Raw genomic sequence first — 954 nt, 5'->3', positions numbered from 1 at the left:
GCTGGCAGCGTGGGCAAGCGGCTGGCATCACCCTGGGCAACAGGTTTCTCCGCCACCATCAGCCCAGCCCCTGGGCTCCGTGCATCCCCAAAGCCCTTGTCTACATTTGTGTGCCGAGCCGCTCCTAAGCATCAGCCCCTGTTCTGTGTATGTTGCGAAAAGTATACAATGGTTTTGGTCTCCAACAAAATCATTAAACACTTATTTCTAAATTTCCAATATCATTAATGTGACATGAAAGTCTCCTGTGTGCTGATTGTATCTCTGCATTTGGACCAACCCTTGAACCAGTCCAGTGAAGCTGGTTAAAAAATAGTGGGCTTTTTATCTTTTATTCATGACCTGACAGTTTCTGTGCACAATATCTTTGGACTAGAACATGTCTGAACAAGGAAACAAAACCAACCTGGTCAAAATACTAGAAATCACGTGGACTCCCAACAGCTTTTCAGATTTTACTGGTAAACAGCCTTGTGGATAAGCGAGATGCTTCACAGTTGTCTTTCAAACAATGCAAATACTGAACAAAAGAGTCAGCTGAATGTCTGCAGTCTGTTTGGTTTTGATGACTTTCTTCCTTTGGTTTTTCACTGTGTTTCAGAACAATTTGGGCCCCAGCAGAGCAAAATTTCTAAGTGCCTGTCTCATTTCAAGCACGTTTAAATTAACTTTAGATCTATTGCACTGTGATTTAGTGGAGAATCATTCACGTCAGGTGGTTGCACACGTGCATTTTTGAATTGAGACCTACTCATCAACATTACTCAGTATACCGTGAACTTCTTGGGAAAAAAGCCTAGAGCTAATCTTTGAAATATGGCCATAAAAGGTTCAAGATGCAGTCTCACACTAGCTCTACCTATAACTAGACTTAGTGAAGAAAAAAACAGGAAAGCAAGGCAGGCTTTGTATTTTGTGGCCAAAGCTGGGATGTTTCCAGACAGGATAAGGCCT

This window comes from Geospiza fortis, unplaced genomic scaffold, assembly GCF_000277835.1.
Source record: "Geospiza fortis unplaced genomic scaffold, GeoFor_1.0 scaffold40, whole genome shotgun sequence".
NCBI classification, from domain to species: domain Eukaryota; kingdom Metazoa; phylum Chordata; class Aves; order Passeriformes; family Thraupidae; genus Geospiza; species Geospiza fortis.
Note: the sequence above shows the minus strand (reverse complement) of the source record.